The sequence below is a fragment of the Thunnus thynnus genome, chromosome 19 (genome assembly GCF_963924715.1).
Source record: "Thunnus thynnus chromosome 19, fThuThy2.1, whole genome shotgun sequence".
NCBI classification, from domain to species: domain Eukaryota; kingdom Metazoa; phylum Chordata; class Actinopteri; order Scombriformes; family Scombridae; genus Thunnus; species Thunnus thynnus.
The window spans coordinates 13,172,246-13,191,438 of NC_089535.1; the positions used below are offsets into that span (position 1 = coordinate 13,172,246).

General features: G+C 39.0%; 1 protein-coding gene across 1 annotated transcript in view; it reads left to right on the forward strand.

Annotated features, from left to right (window-relative positions):
* The first annotated feature begins 1,262 nt into the window (after positions 1 to 1,262).
* brinp1 (bone morphogenetic protein/retinoic acid inducible neural-specific 1) overlaps positions 1,263 to 19,193 on the forward strand; it is a 123,967-nt gene continuing 106,036 nt past the window's right edge. The window contains exon 1 of the mRNA XM_067574745.1: positions 1,263 to 1,915. The gene's annotated coding sequence lies outside the window, so the exon portion shown is untranslated. The remainder of the gene's footprint in view (positions 1,916 to 19,193) is intronic.

The following is a 19,193-nucleotide window of genomic DNA, read 5'->3' on the forward strand; positions in this document are numbered from 1 at the left end:
AGCAAGTGGTTTGTAATGACTAATAAGCTAGTAACAACTGCGTAATATTAATTATGAATATATGATTCATCAGTTATGCCTGGAGTTCGTATAACTGGCATGCAAAACCATGTGCCATTATCCCTATCAAATATTATCACATAATCGTAGTTGTATGTCTTGTATAAGATCAAAGACACAAAAAAGCAGCCTACTGTGTATGCAATACCAGAGGTATTGTGATCAAGGGATGTGCAAGTTGATTCAACCGAATGTCTAACATAGCAGATATAGAATACAGCTTTAGATCTGAGGCTCTTTTAGGTGATTCCCCTACATTATGCTGGCAGCATGTTTCAATAAGTTTCTAAATAGGTGTCAGAGCAGTATTTGATATAAAAATGCCAGTGCCATCAGGGACATGGATTTTTAAAAAGGTCTGGGGTCCTGAGTTCCCCAGTGCACTTTTACTGAGCTGAACAAATCTTCCACATTTTCTGTATTAATTTAACTGTTACTTTAACTACATTTTCTTTCGGTTTTATCTCCCTTCATAATTGTCAAAATTCTTGGTGGACCATTACAAAATCCCTTTATTTTAATTTCTCTTCGGTGTCAAACAGTCACATTTAAGAATATAAAGTCTGAAAGAAGAAGAAGAAAAAAGAATGTAAATCAGCTGTGAAAAACTCAACATGTTCATGTATGATTGAAGAATTTTGTATAATTCCAAGAGGCAACACCGAGGACATTAGCTTGGTGCCTTCAGTGGTAGCTATGGACCAATCATTCAACAAGTGAATGTATGATCTGTGTATGTCCAATAGTGAAATCAGCAGCAGACAGTACACCTCTCACACTGACCTAACATCGCTAACACAACAGCAACAGTAGTATTGTAGGCCTCTTGAGTTTCAGCACCGTGGACAGCAACTATCCGGGTTTCAGTCTTGATTTAGACTTAGTACCATGGACAACAACTGCCAGAATTTCTCGTGAGTTGGGTTTCAGCACCATGGACAGCAACCATCAGTGTTTCACTTGTGAAACACACACCATGTCTGGGCTATGGAGGATTTAAAAAAACACTAGATTCACAGCAAGTCAGTCCAAGTTTATATTAACACAGTCATACAGTCACGTTGTATTTTATGCAAAGTACACAGCCTACACGTGGCATAATGTTGGCACCTTCTGTGCAACTCAACGCCTTCCCACTTTGGTGCGGTTTCAGTTTTCTCAAAAATCTCTCATGCCTCTTAAATCATACACCCTATCTGCTTCTCAACATACCGTAGATCCTCCCCAATCTGCCTTGTTAATTAGTGACAGTCATGTATTCTATGGTGGTCAACCCATAGCCCTGGTGTAAATATTTACCTATCAGCGGAGAAAAGTCACGACACGGCTTCTTATCCTCATCCACCCTCAGTTCCCTCGCCTTCCGCCTCACACAGTCCAGACCCACCCCTTACTGTCTGCCATGACCGTCCTCCACAATACGAGACTGTATTCTTTGTACCTCCCCTTTCTCGCCCTGAGTCTGTGCATCCCAGCCTCCCTTCCTAGATATCCATCCCACACCTCTCCACCCGCAAACGGCTCCTACGGTGAGAAGAAAAAAAAAAAAGAAAAAGACCTGAACAGTTTCAAACACGTCGGCATAAATCTCACATCCAGAGCTCTCTTTCCTCCTTTCCCTCCTGACGGACTTCATTACTTTATTCCTCTGCGCGCCAATGCCCGAGACCACGCCGAAACGAAGGATTTTTTTCCCTTGAGCATGAAAAGGATTGCCAAATCATCCGCAATCCAACATCACCGACTGAGCCACCAGCATGAGCACTGGATACATATGCTCCAGCAGAAGTTGTTGGCTAGAGAACTAACAAATCTTCGACCACAAATACAGCCAAGAGGGGAGAGTCAGTTTTAGGTAAGTGCGTTTATACCGGGTTGCACCTCTAACATGTTATGAGAGTATCTTTGGCTAAATATGTGTTTTTTCTGTCTAACATTTACCACGAGGTAGTGGTCGGGTAGGCAGGGCTATATTGTGGCACAATTATGGCGATGTTGCGTGGTCAGCATGTTACTGGGGTGGCCGGTGGTGTCCTTTTCAGGGTGGACGCAATTTTTTTTTCTCACTGTGAAGCTTAAATAATCGGTGTGCAAGTCCCTTCAAGCTCCTCTTGGAGTGAATGTCGACGGAGCGTTCTGGGGCTATTAAAAAAATTATACCGCGAGTCTTCTCATCTTATAAACACATCATCTCCAAACATTATGTAAATGAGTTATGCTCTCGATTATATGCACTCGACTGCATTCTCCCTGCACGTTGTGAGACATCATCTACCCGAGGTGATGCTGCAGAAGTGCGGATGAAAAGGAGCATAAAACATTGGGACACACAGATCTCAGAATTTTGGGGGGTTTGCACATTACGCAGAGCTTCCGCGGTTTTAATGAATGGCATTACAGGGGCAACATTCAGAGTCAAGGTGTACTAGCAGGCCTACAGATCACTATGCAGTCGGCATCAATATTTGTATTCAAGCTAATTCCGTTTGCAGTCCAGTCGTGGCTTTTTCCATCCGTGTTGATCAATTTACCCCGGAAACTGCATTATCCATTAACTAAAAGTGAGTGTCATCCCAGACTGGAGATTGGATATTGGATATGGAATGAGTTGCAGTCATGCTTCCTGTTATTATTATTTCTTCTGTAGATTTCATGTTATGGATACATTTCTGTGAAAGCAGATTGTCAGCTAGATATGTGTTTATGTGTGCGTGCTGGTCTGTGTTGTACGTGGTTCTGAACGCATGAGAGTGCGCACGCATGAAAGCAAACGCGTACATGTTAGTTTTGTTCTGTGCGCGTGTGTGTTTGTGCGTGTATGTGCGAGTGTGTGTCACCAGTGAGGTAAAGTTGCCGTTCCGTGTAACCTCAAGTTCCTTTGATTGCTGTTCCACTGACTTACTGCGAGGGGAGCTCATGCTCTTTTACACTAGGTGTCATTATTTGGCTAAAGGCAAGATAACAGTGTATGATACTGATACCGACTCTATGAAATTAGTGAAGGGACTTCTGTTTGAAATTAGTCCGGAAGCATTTATCTGCACTTCCATGACTGCCTCTATAATTTTTGTTTTGTTTGTCATTGTTTCTTTTTCTGAAAAACAGCCCCAATTTGCTACATTCATGTAGTTTTAACAAGTATATCGAGAAACTTTATGCATTCATCATTGCCAGGTTGAGAGCACAAGTCATCAGTCTTATTTAAAAAATATTGAATAGGACACAATAATGAGTAATGAACAATGCAAGATCTCAACTGAAATGCTGTAAAGCTTGGCCTTTAAAGAGCAAGTTGAAAAAAAAGTCAGTGGCATCCGACTGTGCATAATCTGCATTCTGAATGTAAGTTAAGCTTTAATATTCAGAATTAACATTATATTGACAGCAAGTCAACACATCATGTGATATTGTTCTGCCCTCTTCTCCACATGTGCAGAGCTGAAAATTGCACTGGCAGCGGAAATTGCAGAAGAAAAGCTGCCTTATTCAGAATGCCTCATTCAATCTGGTGGCCTTTTCAATGGCAAAATGCTGGCAACATGTAATCATTTTCAGAGGGAAAGCTTTCCACATCACACTAGCAAAATGAAAATGCCAGCAGTAGCTTAAAGCTATATTTGTGTCACGGCTTTAGATGACCTGATGTTGATGATGCTTTCAAGGACTGAAAAGAGAACGTTTAGCAGCGGAGGTCCTTTTACAGATCTTGGCAGTGCAACTTACTGAATTGTCTGTAACACATGTGATTCTTAATAGCAAGGAAATAAACATCCAGATACAATTACACAGAATAGGTGATAGAAATCTTGCATTCACCCCATGCACACAATGTCGCTCTATCCCCTAATAATATTTACAAACTCTCTTTGTGGTGGACAGAGAACAGCACTAGTCTTGTATTGGCAGAATCCAATAGCTCTCCCCCTCTGTGTCTCTCTCTTTGTGTCCTTGTATTGGCACGGCATTGTTTTTATGTGGGTGCTGGCTGCAGCTGTAGTGGCTAGAAGCCTGTGTCCCAAGAGCTTTGCAGAAAAATCTGTTTTTATCAGAAACAAACAACAGGGTCACATAATGACATGTGACAAAAACTCACAGAAACGCTGCTGAGCTTACAGTATTTTGGAAAAACAGCAGAATCATTTGACCTCCACTGAGGGCTGTCCTGACCTATGTGGTGCTGCTATCAGTACTGTAAGACCACATGGGTCTAAACCATGCTTGAAGAGTATGAATTCTCAGCCCAAGGCTCATCATGAGTGGTTTATTGCATTCTCGCACACCATAAAATTCAAACCATGTTCAGCTTTGATTAATGATTCCAGAGGGAAATTTTGTTGTAGCTTTTTATAACATTTATGTGGAGTGATCCTCTCCCTCTCCATATATATGGTGTATAATCTATAGAGAAATATTGACTTGTCTGAGAAGGCAGCCATAGTTTTGAAAATGTATTTCAGTTACTGGAGCCACACATGTTAAATTTAGGCTCTGTGTGACACAGGCTCAGAAAATCCTTACAACAGTGACAATTTTATTGTTAGAAACTATTTAAGCATTCAATACACACAATTCTTCATCTGAATGAAGTGGCCTCTCTGTGGTCCCCCTGTCCCTCATTCTTTCTCTTCTTCTGTCCCTTCACAGAGGGGGACCACAGTCTGAATGTTTGCGAGTGAAGCACAATTTGCATTTGCCACATAAGCACACAACGAGAAATAAATTGCAGATGAAAAGTTAACAAACAAAAAGAAATCTGTTGTACTGGATTAAAATTTTGCAATATTTTTTTTGCAAAAATTATAATATTGGTCACAAAACAGACAGCAATATCATCTTGATTATATTAGCATAATTTGACTAGTTTGTATCAGCAGTGGTTGTTGAAAGTTTGTGAGTGAAATTCAGTAAGAATATCTCCCCCCTTACATATTTGTTCTGAAGATTTCTGCTTTCATGCACAGCAGCAGACCTTGCATATTTGATTAACACGCAAATTGTGCATCTTGACCTACCATTTACTGGTTGCCAGGTAGGTGATGCTGGGTAGAAAAATGATAATAAATTGAGCCTTTACAAACCTGATCTCTGTGTCATTAAGCACTGCCAGGTAGCTCAGTTATTACTCCTTAAAATATGATAACTCTGACAACACAGTAATAACTACAGTAATTTATCTTGCTTGACATTGCCTTGGTGATAGCGCCGCTTGTACATTTCTATTTGAGTTGCTGCCCCGTGTTACTGTGAGAGGGAGATTTGCTGTGGTCTTGCACATCACTGAACAATAGAGGTCTGTACTGGCTGGCGATTACATATAGAACTTGTAACTTAATTTGCCTGTTGCCCACGTTCCCTCCAGCAATATAATTTGATCTGTTCCAGTCTTGAAGTTATGTCTGAGGTATTTTAAACAAAATACAGTCCTCTTAGTGGTAAAATATCTTAGGGCCTATATTTACTGTATATGGACATGAAGTGCAGCTGTGACAATTGTCCGTATTGCTGTTGAGACTTTATTTCTCACCTGCATTTTGTTGATAATTTTTTTCTTCGTAGTCATGGTACATTTTGGTGAAAATGTTATGCTGTCTTATGTTTTACAACCAGCATATTTTCCTTTAATGTTCACTGAACATTTTTTTCAGTGTTACATTTTACAATTTATGGCAACTAAAGCATGATTGTTAACATTAGTCCACTTAAATGTCTCGATTCAGATTAGGAAAAGATTGTTGTCATGGTCAACTCTGACAAAATATTAGTGTGATAAGTCAGATCTTTTGTACCCTTATCTAGCACCCCGACCTCAACGCTCCTAGTTTTCCTTTCACCTTGTAATGTCACACCACTTTCTGCATTGACCAATAAATATTGTTGATTAGTTGCAAGTAAACATTATTGTCCATGCCCCCAGCTTAGCATGCTCTATGAAAAAGAGCCCTGTGCAAGACTGTTTTCTTAATCCTGCTCAGCCTGCTCCCACTGGATTTCTGACCATTACAGCCCGCTCCCACTCCCGTGTGTGTTACACTCCCACCCGCACCCGCAAACATTCTGTCCATTCAATTTGACCAGAGGGGAACAGAGCAGGTATGTTGCCTCAACCCAGAGGTTTCAGATTTGTGCCTGTTGTAGATCAGTACTTTTGCACATTTGTCACAACTAACAGTCCAGTTCATGCAAGGTTTGCGGTCCTTCGGTACCTCCATCCCAATGCACACCTCTAAGTCCAGTTACTTTTTAGTTTATCCTTATTTACCTAATTTTAGCTTTTACAATAAGGATTGGTTCAAAATCATAATGGGCTACTTGCTTTTACAAAGTTGCTGTACAAACTTCTTTATATTTCTGCAGCACACATCCAATGGATTGGTTGTACCTCAGTGCTTTTGTGGTATTCACAGCTTCCAGTGGTCTACAACAATAAATTTGCTCCTGCACTGACAGTGATATCCAGGCTACCCATGGAAAACAACAATGCTTAGAGCCACCAAAGAGTTCCAGGATAGTAACTCTGTTTTCTCATCCAAAAATGCTGTGATACCACAGAGGTGCATCAGTGCTATGTTATCTCTCTCTCTGTTATCTCTTTCTCGCAAAGTTTGATAGTGATGGGAAAATACATTATATGATAAATAATGTACAAACAAACAATTAAATAGCCATAATGCTCTCTGAAAAGTGAACCTAAGTTCTTAAGTAATTGGGACAAGAATCTACAAATATTTCAATTTTATCAGACAACTGACTTACTTTTTATTGTTAGCAATAGGTACATTGTTGTGTGCATGTATAGTACCAAACATTTTGATACACTTTCTCATTCAAGTGAATAGGGAAGTGTATCCAAACGTTTGACTGGTACTGCAGATATTGCCATTCACCTACGTAGTGCAGGCTTTGCAGCATAATGCAGAAAATAGACTGCAAGCAAGCAACAAAATGATGCCAACACATTTAATTATACTTGTGTGGATCTTTGTCTGTCAGTTGCATAATAAGCACAGACCAGACTGTGATGGGGAGTTCAGAATCTTGAGTATCAGTATATTCACCTCAAAAATCCATTAGTCTCTGTACAACTGGCAATGTGCTGTAGCACTGTAGGGGGAACACACTTTTAAGTTTTTAAACTGACTTAGAGGCTCATATTTGATTCATAATTAAAAAACCCAAAATTTGATGATCATTCCCAAATGCATGAGAGCCATAAACTTGTACACTTGTGTTTTCTCCATGGAAAATGACTATGAAAGTTTAAACTCTCATAAAGAGGTGCTGTCTTCATCACTGAAACTCACAAATGTGAGTATAATATTTTTTTAGCTTTATAAATGCAACTGGAAACTTAAAGAAGGCTTTTCATAATGTAAAATGATGGCTTTAAGTGCAAAGTCTAACATATGTTGTTGTAGTGTTCATTATATGCATGTACCATACTCTCACTATAATTAACATGTATATATATGTGGTCAATAATGTAAACATTTTTGTCATGAGAAAATTGGATATATAACTAACTATAAGTCTAATTGTGGACGTACACACTCAGTGTTATGGTCTATAAACAAACCTAAAATAATACTTATTTCTGTGAGTCAGCTAAGTGTCTGCAAGTGTAAAAAGCCTCATTCAAAGATGTGAACAATCATGTCTGAAAATGTTGTATTTGGGCTTTTAGAGAAGGTTTTAATCCAGTCACCCTAGTGCTTTTAGGTAGCCCCAATTATTCCTTAAAAATAGAGGAACATTTGTAAAAAAAAAAAAAAAGCTAAAAAAAAGCATTTTGAACAGTCTGGGGCTTATCTTATGAAGCCTAGTTGGAGATGAGAAGCTGCTATTTTCAGTACATACTGTACAGTATGTCCCAATTTTGAAAAATTAAACGGTGGAGCACTCATTTGGGAGAGAGGGTAGATTCATAGACTGACCCATGACCAATGTGATGCTGGTGAGTCAATGCACTGTTGGCTCATGCCAGTGGCTCTCAGCATCAGTGACCTATATTGCAGCTCAGGGCAGCAGTAGCCTACAATGCAGCAAATGACTTGAATATTCAATTTGGATTGGAAAAAATATTATGGAATGTAGTCAAAGTGAGGGACAGAAACATTAATTTAATAATAGCTTTCTTACATAATCATGTACAGTATGAGACATTAGTGATTTTATTTTGTGTATTAGTGGTCATTTCTAACCTCACTTGTGATCTAATTGTGAAATGAATATGTACCCTAAAACTCTGATTACATGTTGCAGCCACAAATTATGTTAATTGACTTATACTACTAAATGGATTATTTGATAATTCTAATTTAGATTTATAGCTCTCTGGAAAAATTTGTGCAATATTTTCATCTCTAACCAAAAGTTATTTATCTCACACAGCAGTTGCATATTACGATGTGTTTATTTCACAAAATTCATTGAATTGAGGTACATCCCATCATACAAGATATCAGTGTTACAGACTGCACAGTCTTTCTCTAATGTTAAGCAAGTGGTTTCACATGATTATTGTAGAATGACTGGCAATTATTTTTTATAGATATTTAGAGTACAATAACTCCATACACAGTGTGTATGGAGTGTTATAGGTTGAAGAAAAACATAATCCAGTCAGCAGTGTGTTTCCCCTAAAATGTAACTGCTAAAGCAAAATGGAAATCATTTGTAGGAAATACAGTTGATTAGCATAGCATTCTTTCTCTTCAACAACTTTACTGCTGTAAAAGGCATTGTGCCACTGACTCCAGAAGTAGTACATGAATGACCTGACACAGCACTTTCACAAAAGTACCAACCTATAGATTTTTTTTTATGTGCCTGACCTTGCCTGTGCCTGCATGTATATGCGTGTGTGCGCGCGCGTGTGTGTCTCTTTGAGCATCTTTTGAGTGGCTGAGGCTGAAAATCTGCCACGACGGCATACGTGTATATTAATTAGATTCTAAACATAGATCCTTCGTGTTCGCTAACGTCAATCCATACATATCCCAATGGGCGAGCCATTAGTATATCTATATTCCTCGTATGTGAACTTTACTGCCTAAGTGCCGCATCCTGTCACAAACAGCCTGAGGCACATTGATTGACCGGAGATCTATGTATATTTGTGGTCATTTGACATTGCTTTCAGAGTTGTTGCTATAATAACGCTTATAATCTTGTACCCTGTCTTCAACTGATGCTCCTGTATTTGGCCAGCTTAATTTCCATTTTTATTTTTAATTTACTCAATGAATGAATGATGAAAAAAAAATATTAATTGACTTTTAATGACCTGTCTTTCCCACTGATGTGGATTCACTGCTGTAGTTGGATTTTCATTACTATACATTTACACTTGTGGTTTAAAGGCAAATTCACACCTGAAGGCTGTAATATTGTCCGGAACATTATTGAATATAAACTAGATTTGCCTCAGGATGAAGAATATGATTAAAAGCTAATAAATAAAATATTTTTTTGCTTCAAGGCGTCCACATGTTAATGTTATTGCTTGGCCTCTGAATAGTCTTTATGTTGTGGTAAATGTTTTTTAATTCAGTTTTTATGATTGTATTTAAACTAAAACTTATTGCTTACTTCCATAACATCAATTTACGTAATGGCAACAAGCAAAAGCTGTTTGAATGTGTATGAAAAGGGACCAGCATGAATGAATGCCTAAGCCTGTGATACATCTTGTATGTTTAAGTAATTAAAGCTGTATGTGTTTCAAAAGAAGTCAGTAAAATTATTGAATTACTTTGACACTACCAGATAACAAATGTGAAGATGGGTTGATGTGGCCTGTAGTCTTTGTTGTTGTGTTTCCAGATCACCCAAGGTTAAAAAAACACAGCTTGGTTTAAAAAAAAAAAAAAGTTGAGAGTGAAGTGGGATTAAATATCTCAAAAAAGCAAGACCTAAAACTGAACCCTGCCAAATCCCAAATGTAATGTCCACTGAAGATGAAGCAAGCTGGCAGATGTTGACTGAAACACACTGACGCAGATGGAACTGTGTATCTTGGACCAACTCAGTTTTCTAAAAAAAGTACAGTATTGATGACCATGCTGTGAAACAAATAAATGTAAAATTACTGTTACATTACCCAATAAAAGAAGATCACTACTCTATGTAGGGACACTGCTGAGAGCCTCCTCTTTGAAAAATTCCACTCTTATTTTAGGGCACTTAAAAGCAAAGACATTATTTTCACCCATAAAGAATACCAGCTGTGTTATTAAAAGTTTTTTTTCTTTTATTAAATTCTGGATCAAAAAGGTCAATCTATAAAAGTGCTCATAGTTTGCAGGAAAGAGGGTTAGGTCAGCTGTCAGCATGGTTTCTGAAAAAGAGGATCAAGTGTTTGAATATTTAAAAGTAGAAAGAGAATTGTGGCCAGAGAACTAGTGGAAACAGACAAAATGATGAATGAAATGAATTAGAAACCTATTAGGACAAATTTATGGGACAGATTGGGGATGTACTGCCAGATTGCAAACACATTTTGCAGTTGTCTAGGATAATTTATTTCTATTACTATTGTATTGTTTTATCTGACCATGAAAGTCCTTAACACTGAGGTTAAAGTGTTTATACTGGAAATATGCTTTGAGATGGCCTCTACTTTTTTTCAGTGTCATATATTCTCCAGATCCATTGTACACTTTTTCACATGGCATAAAATCAATAGCAATGAAGAGGGTCAGTGCAAGAACGGGAGGCATCTTCATGCTGAATTTTAAGCGAACTTTCCAGTGTGAGCACTTTTTAAGCCAGTTATTCTACTTTTGATGGATTAAAGAATAATTGTCAATTTACAGTTAACAAATTATATTTAATGCAGTTTCCTAACACTCAAGTTACGACACATGATTTGCAGTCTGGAAAAAATTTGACTTCAAAAGACACACCTCTGAATCTTCACCCACAGCTAGTGGTGATTCATTGGTGTAGCAAGCTATTATCTATGAAAATAATGGTAGAAAAATAATTGGAACAATTTTGCTAAGGCTGTTGTAAGTGGACTTACAGTGATAACAATTCTTAAATTGATATATTTCTTTGACCATTGTGAAAAACTGCTCCCAGAAACAAAACAACAGTTACTTTCTTTGACATTGGCTGAATATACACCACCCTCTATTTTATTAGGGCAAAACAAAACAAAATAATGCTCAAGCAGAAATTGGCTAAAATGAACATGATAGAAAGCTGAGCGAATGAATTGAAACAAAATGACAATGCAGTCTGATTGTCAGGCTACACGTGGCCCATTTATTATGCCTGGTTTAGCAAGATGAATTAAAAAGCTAACAAACAAAAACAGAAAAAAAAAATCAAAACAAATAAATCTCTGAAGCTTTTTGGCATATCTTCATTAACCTCATTATTTCAAAGGGAGACTGTATGTGATGGTAATGCCCAAAACCTCCTCACCACTTGGTTGCTTGCCAACTCAAATAAACAATCAAATTCTCCAATATGACAGGCTAGAGCAAAACTGCAAAAAAACACTGCAGCAGAGGCTTTCATGCACTGTTGGACTCCATTCACCTCTACTTTGGTTTCCATCAAGGCTGTTGGGATTACTAATAAACAATGGCAGTAGGTTGCCACCTGGCAACCAATTGCAATTGCCTGGTTGAGGGAGGAGACCTTGCCAGCTGGCTATTCTTTACCACCGCTGCCAGCCTGTGCCCCTTCTCATTTGCACATGTGTAGTGCTCAGCAGAGAGGGGTGCTTGCTCTGTTGTGCATCCGTCATCTTCTGTAGGTCACAACCCTGTCAGCGACTGGAGGCAAGATTTGTACTGTATGTTTAGAATGGCACCACCTGTGTTAGATAGAGTAAAGTATGGCATAGATTCGCTGCAGTGTAAGCTGGTGCTATTGTGCTCTGGCTGTAGCTGCCTTGTGTGAGTCTAGCACTGTGAGTCCCACTTCAAAGAGGAGACGATTGGAGGGTGAATAAAAGCTCGAAGTCAGTCAATTGGCCCTGAATTGCCTGAACTTAAATGCAATATCAGCAGTGCAAAAAAAAAAAGTGGCTGGCGTGGTCAACTTTTTTCCTCAACTTAACTTGCTCAGCCCCTCACATTGACATCAGGGCCAGGTGGATTGGGAGGAAGTGGAAGGAGGAGAGGCAGTGTGCTCGATTTATCAGTAATTATGGAGCGCTATTTTCTCTGTCTCCCATCTATGTCTGCCCTGGGAAGCAGTAGCCATTCTTTAATCTTGACACCTGGTGATCATGTAGCACAAGGAAGAGCCTATTAGAGGGAGAGAGAAATTGGAGGGGGCCTCTCTCCTGTTCCTCTCTTAGGGGAGTTGGGGTGACAAAGATGGTGAGTACGGGAACACAGGAGCGAGAGGAGAGGGAAAAGGGGGTTGACCAGAGATGGAAGTTGAGGTAATGGGGGCAATTATAGAACTGGTTTTCAAAACTCCATAGGCTTTGCAGTGGGGTTAAGTGGAACATCTAGGGAATCTCCAGTAGGCTTTTCCTCTACTTGCCAAAGGACACATATGAACTAATTTGATTTTTGAGATGAACTAAAACAAGTGTAATAATGTGAAATCCAGTTGTAAAGCAGAACAGGTCTTTGTGCTGCTCCCCCAGGACTTGTTTTGCACAATAATGTAAAACAATCAAGAAAATGTCGGGGCTAATTGATGCTTTGGGTGATTGTGTACCCAATAACATAGATCAACTGATGGAGATGCAGGCAAAACTAAATGTGTTTCTCTTTTGATTTGAATTCAAGTTTATATCAGACAGCAGAAACAGACTTAACCCTCAGCAAAAAGCCCCTTTTCTCAGTCTCATTGATTTATCTGCTGTCTTCTGTCTGGACATGCAACATCCAGATCCAAGTAGCCAAATAGGTACAGTTCATTCTTTCCACGGTCTTAGTTGGATAATTGGATATGCCTACTAAGTCAATCTTTACGCAGGAAATAATACATCAAAATATTCCCAGTTTGATTAATTCTGAAACATTTCAGCGGGTGACACACTTTTTGTCTTCTATCAAAACTGCAGAGCCATTGGAAACACGCATGTATTGAGTCTTTTAACATGAATAATTTGTTTTCTCAACCAGTGCAGTTCTGCCAGCACTGTGCTAACCTGTCACCTCACTCTACTGAAAGTCCCCTGCTAATTTAGGAGTAACATGAAATAACCAAGTACCAGGATTGTTTAGATCAGTCCTATATGTTGTGTGTCAGACAGAGAAGACAGACACAGACAGATCCTAAGTGTTTGAACTATGAATAAAGAATTGCATATCAGCCCACAGTGGGCCTATTTGTTACGCTGAAATGCCGTTTTAGCACGAAAACCCTACAAAATCCGACAGGCATGCCTGAGCCAGACAGGGAAATAATTTGTGTTTCAGTCAGATTTGTGTTTGAATCAAACTGCTGACAGTGTGCTGACTGGGAAAAGATGTATGGTGTGCACTGTAAATAAAGAAGCATCTCATATATGATTTAATCAGCTGACTGTATACTGTGATTTACTGTGAACTTGTTTTGCTATGTGTAATTCCCAACAAATGAATTATGGATGTAATGCTGCAGTAACATGGGTACTCTCCATGTTGTGGCAGTAACATTGCATCATTATTGGCTGGACCAGCCCTATAACCTCAAATGTCTGTCCGTTACTGATTGACTGACTCACTGACTGACTAAGTGATGAAGTCACACCACTGGTCAGTTGGCTGAGTGTTGGAGTTTCCCCATTGGCCGTTGTTCTTTTAAAATGAATTGGCACAAACAGTTTTTATTACGTCATCAGGGGGCGTTCACAGCGATTCCACAGTCGTGTCCGCAGGCAGTCAGTCTCTCAGTGGGACTGAGTACAGCTCCAAGCGCAGCAGCCCCGAGCGCAGTTTACTCTCAGCAGGACTCAGCTGGACTGAGAGTGAACACAGCCCTGAAATAAGTTTTAAAAACACACATTTACCTACCGAAGCATCTCACACGGAGGCTCCGACGCTGACAGGAGCACCAACCCGTGGACACAGTCGTGTTTAGCATGTAGTTTCACACTAGCAAACAGGGTGATGTAGGACTGAATGTCACTTTATTAAGTTTTAATTTTTTTTTCAGATGGTAAAGTAACTAATTAGATTTAAAATAGTTATTTATTACAAATACTCCTGACGATGCCATTAACCAACAAACAGAGCCCAGAACTTCCAGCAGAACTGGAGTTTGTATCCTGAAAAATGGCTTCACACTGCTCCCACCATGCCGTTGTATGTTTAGTCTTCTGTAAAATATGGCATATTTCTAATCTGTGTTTTATTTAGCAGGTTCATTGATCCTGTATTGCTGCTCACTCAACAATATAAATGCATGTACAGTGTGTGCCATTTACAGGAAACAGAAAGACAATGCCAAGGGACAAGGACCAGGACACATTTACATATGCACGCACATGTTCCACACAAACACACATGTATCCCATCCCTCTGCACTGCCTTGCTGATGGAGCTGGTGCTGTTAGTTTTAATGATGGAGAGGCCAGGCCAGGTGAAGCCAGCCTGAGCAGTATCCCCTCCTGTGTTTTTGCACACTCAGCACACCAACATGACACCAATGTAGGGCAGAGAAGAGGCAACACGGCATATTCAAGTCACAGTCGTGAGCAGAAAAAAAAGTGCAATGGTAGTGGGCTTTGGCTGGATAACAGTCTGGCTACATTCAAAGAACAGGAGTTCTGAAAATGGATCACATTTAAAAAAAAAAACGGTAACACTAGATTATATCCTGCAAACGTATTATTGAGCTAAGGAGAGATTCCACAAAAATGTGCTTGTACTTTGATGCTCTGTTTCAATGTTCTCTCATTTGAATGGTTCATCAGAGAAGTCTTTTATCACTGTAATTGAGCTTAGCGAAAGTTTAATAAGGAAGGCTTCTTCATTTTTAATTCTTTCACCTCTAGGCTACGCTTTCATTTATTACTCCCTCTAAGCCACGCCTCTTGGCTGCTATCCTTTCATTCTCACTTCTTTCTATTATCCTATCAGTTTAAAATTCAAGAGGCAACCTCCTCTTAGTTCATCATCCAATCATGTAAGCCTAAAATTCACTCCTCCTCTCTTACCCACATGGGAGCTAATCACTAATCAGTGTGCTCTTTATTAACCAGTTCAACTGCCTCTAAGGCTCATTGCTTCCCAGTTGCAGCTGCTTCCCCTTCAGTGGCCTTTTTGCCACTTTGTCAAAAAAAAAAATCTTGCCAATTCTATCAAAAAAAAAAACAAAAAACAAAAAACACACACTCACAAACAGACACATGCACACACACAGAGAGACACACGCACACTTACATTATGCTAAAAGAATTATTCCACCAAGCCGAAGCCTTGTCGCTAAGGAGGAAATGAATTACCAAGCCTAAATCCAGGCCAGACAAAGATGGTTCTCCTTGTGGGAGCCTAAATTAGGCATAATTTTTCTAAACAGCACAATATTAGTCACATAATATTATGAATGATAATTTTTTTCTCAACCTTTGCTCTCACAAAAAGCCAAGCAATCAGTCTTTGATCGATGACGACCACCCTGAGCCTACTCAGAAGAATGCTCACACACACAAAATTAACAGAAAAACAAAAAATCAGGCAACACTCCAGAAATACAGCCTGGAATCCACACACTGACTTGGCGCCTTAAAAGATTATTGACGTTTCAATACACACAGTAAAAACAACAACCAGCTATTTAAATAGAAAATTCAAAGGTTGATTCATCTGGACATGGTGGCAAAAAAAGTCTTCACAGCAACAATTATGTTGATGGCAAACCAGTGAAGCAGGCTATAAAAAATCAACCAAACCTAAATTCAGACATGCTGGCAAGGCTGAAAAAATTCGAAAGAGGGAGTATGGACATGCCAATCTATGTATAGGCAGATGGGTACTTCGGTTATATGCTGTCATTGTAATAATCAAATGTTTTACTTTGACTTTTTTTAAAAAAAAAACTCTGGAGACATCTTGTTCCTCCCTTTATCGAAACCCTGTGAAGCCTGTGAGCTGAAAGATCGCACTGTGGCAGTATCAGAATGCTACACAAAGAGAATAATAATACATTTTATTTGCAACATTACGACCAACAAGTCCTCCTCAGGCATCAGAATGCTGCAACGCTTATAGTCCTCATATTCTTTATACTACTCTTATATAGAATAATGTTTGAAACTCTCACACCTTGTAGCCTTGATGGGTAATTCTGAATTTGGCAGCTTCAGTCACCCAAACAGTTGACTTTATAATAAATGTTATAATTGTCTACCTTCTGGTGAGACACAAATATTAATGACATTAAGTCCTGGTTGTCACACAATTATTCACAATAAATTTTAAGTTTAAAGACAGATATGATTTTTTCCACCTACCTTAATCTAGTTTGCGTCAAACCTCATCCTGACCTCGTCCCTCACATCCATCCACATAAATCTTTCTTTCTTTCAAGCTTTGAAAAAAATATTTCCCAATATTTTTCTAATGTTGTGAAGAATATTGCTGAGTTTTGATCTTGTGAAAGAGTTGAGTGAAATGTGCAATATGGACAGCTGAATGATTGCTCACTACAAGCCCGTCTTTTTTTACACCACCAAAGTCAGAAATTTTAGTGGCTTTAATTTAATTAACATTTTAAGTAAGTTCTTTATACTCCTAAGATGGGAAGGATAACCTATAAAATTGTATCATTAAATTTTAAATTGCAAAAGGCATTTACTGCCTTTATTGGAACATAAACATTTGGACAGTTTGGAAATATTGGTTTGTGAAATATTAAGCAGCTGAAGGCATGTTGTTATTGGCTTTCATACATTGAGGTTTTATGTGGTACCTCTGACAACAGATTACACGGATGTCTATATAAGGACATGCATTTTACATGGCTCATATGACTCATTTTACTTCCATCTTGGAACGGAAGGAAGCCAAAGAAATGCTGGAGCATGTGAAATGAAAATGCTAGCCTTGTGGCAAAAGCCTCTGAGCTATGACATAAAATGAGGACAGCTTACGGGAGGAATCCAGTGGCAGTGGAAGAATTTCAAAGGCAAGAGGTCAAGTGCACTCTATTTTCAATCTTAACATGGGGAATGGGTGCATGTTGGCTGCTATAACCCATATTAAGGGCACGTTTTTGCAAACGATAACCTCCCAAGAAGAGGAGACGAAATATGGTGCAGAAAAGAAAGCTTTTCTCAGCAAAAATTCACAATCCTTTTAGTCATATCAGGCCTGAAAATGTCTGCTCAGGATGCCTTTGCGCCTCTGGATCTATGTACTGTATGACTGTGTGTGTGTATATGACAGAGCAATTCCCCAAAGTAGTACACTTTTCACAACATCTCTCCTCTAAGATACAATGAATTACTTATATGGAGCACCCAGTCAAAATCACTTAAAGTCATGCCATGAAAACTTTCCATCCAGTTTTGTAATTACTGCACAAAGCTAGTACCTCCACAGCTGTTGGGAAAAAAAACCTGTAATAATAATAATAAAAAAGCTTTGATCACCTTCATGCTAATTGCACAGTGATATATCTTTCACATTTAGTGCCTAATCATATTTCCATCTGTTACTAGGCTGTGACAAACTCTCTAAATACATCCAAGTCAACTATTTCCATTCATTTTGAGATTTAATTGTCACTACCCTTCACACTGCAGGGTGATCACTAAAAAATGCTCCCAGGGCTAAATGACAGATGCAATGGCAATTCATCTGGATGCTACAAGCAAATAAAACAGGAAATCCTTTAAAAACTCTTATATATTATACAGATGCAGTATCATTTTGAAAGTAAAATATAGATGTATTCTATGTATGTTTTCATAGGACAGATGCTGTAATCCACATTGCTACACTAAATTGCAAATGACATTCAGTAGGTTAATGGATGACACTAAATTGCAGTTGACACAGAATAAGTTCATTCTAACTGTGAAGAAGATTGAGTCTGGCACTGATAAAAACACCCTTACAGTATTGATATTCGTGTACAGTACAGACACAAGGCATACGTAATAAGGAACAGTTCAGCTTTGCAATGCTTAATCTGCAGGGAACTACAGTAAAATGGGAGCACTTTTTTTTCTATTTTCACCATCTGCTCTGTGTCGCTGCAGATTTCGCTGATTTATGGAACCCGCTGAATCTGTGCTTGCTCCTCTGATTTCCTTCCATTTCACAAATTTATGGCTTTGAATTAGGAACAATGGGAGCAGTGACCATCAGCTTAACACCCCATTCCTTCTGTTGCTGGAGAGCAGGGCTGTTGTTCAGACTGGGAACTCTTGGCCAAGTCTGGTGGTTAGCAATTCGTCAAAGGGTGAATTGGAAAGTAAACATCAAATTGGGAAGAAATGAGGTCAGTAAATTCAGGGATGGCATTGCATCAGAGTGCGAGGAACAAACGGGGGTAGCAAAGGCGAACAAAAATAACCCACTGCAGCTGGACAAAACGTCTCTCCACATAATGCCAGTGGTCCAGTCCCTTGAGAGGGTAGCAGCTGTTATTTATTTCTGTCAGAGAACCCCCCCGATCTCCCCAACCCCCCTCTAAAAAATGTGCAATGTAGAAGGTTTTCGAGGTTAGTGAAGAAGCATTAACACTCATAAAATGTGCTGGCAAAACATTTTCCTTTTATCTTTTCTTTTATTTTCACACACTCTTTTCCTGTGATATATAAACATCTGACACTAAAATTTGCCCAAGTATGATGGCCATTAGGAGTGCAAGTGGGGAGGGACAGGTTTGAGTGAAACACATTGCTCTCCTCAAGCTTCATCTTGTGCACACGCTGATAAAATCCAGAATGAGAAAACAAGTAACAATTCTTTTCCCTACTCCTGTACTTCAGATACTGAAATAGGTTGAGCAAAACATGCCCTCACCCTGATAAGGTGATACTTTCCTCACATATATCTCTGAAATAAAATGCAGCTCTGCAATCCAATTGTAGTTTCACAGTTGCCTCGCAACAACACTTCATCACACCCTACCCAACGGCACCGATAGTGAGATTTGAATAAAATGTTACAGACACAAGCAATTATGACAGATCAGTCACAGAAGGGAGAAACGAGGATCTGCTG